The sequence below is a fragment of the Gregarina niphandrodes genome (genome assembly GCF_000223845.1).
Source record: "Gregarina niphandrodes unplaced genomic scaffold scaffold00086, whole genome shotgun sequence".
NCBI classification, from domain to species: domain Eukaryota; phylum Apicomplexa; class Conoidasida; order Eugregarinorida; family Gregarinidae; genus Gregarina; species Gregarina niphandrodes.
In genome coordinates, this window is record NW_011645851.1 from 660 (window position 1) to 1363 (window position 704).

General features: G+C 49.0%; 1 non-coding gene across 1 annotated transcript; it reads left to right on the forward strand.

Annotated features, from left to right (window-relative positions):
- Positions 1–591: 591 nt before the first annotated feature.
- GNI_192230 lies at positions 592–662 on the forward strand. The gene has a single exon. It is a non-coding gene; the product is annotated as a tRNA-Gly (tRNA).
- The last annotated feature ends 42 nt before the right edge of the window (positions 663–704 follow it).

Genomic DNA, 704 nt, shown 5'->3' on the forward strand with positions numbered 1-704 from the left:
AACTTACGCGAATACAAGGGGCGATTTTGATTCTTGCGACCGATGTGGACTTTTGACTACATCTCCGCTTTGGCTGCACACTATTGAGATAGGCGAGGGAAGGGGGCAGAAAAAATGATTAGAATGCAATGATATGGGTGCTTATGCTCACGTGCGACTCTGGTAGGAGACCAGAGAGTCGCCCTATGGGCTCGAGGAGATACGGCCGTCATCGAGTAGTGCCGGTAGTCTAATTCTCGGGCAAATTGGAAAGAATTAGATATTCTTGAGGAAATGACATACCACTAGACCTAACAACCCATCTTGGACTATGACTGACATGAGCTAAAAACGCTCTTTAGTTTCTGGATGAGGCGAACGCTGGTCGGTACGCAGGGATCCACTGCCAGAATTCGACCCAAATCGTTGAGTTAAGCCATCTTAACCGTTCCTGGTAGACGACAAGAGAGTCGTGCCATAGGCTCGATTACACACGAGCATCAACGAGTAGAGCCGCACAATGGTTAGATACCGCCAAATGGTGCCAACGCTCGAACCCCCATGTTCGAGATACAATTTTTTTTTGGGCCGGCCCTCTGACCGTCATCATTCGCATCAATAGTCCAAGGGTAGGATTTGAGCCTTCCAAGCTTAAAATCCGGGTTCGAGTCCCGGTTGATGCAGCTCGCACCTTGATACCCGTATACCCCAGCCACATGAATTTC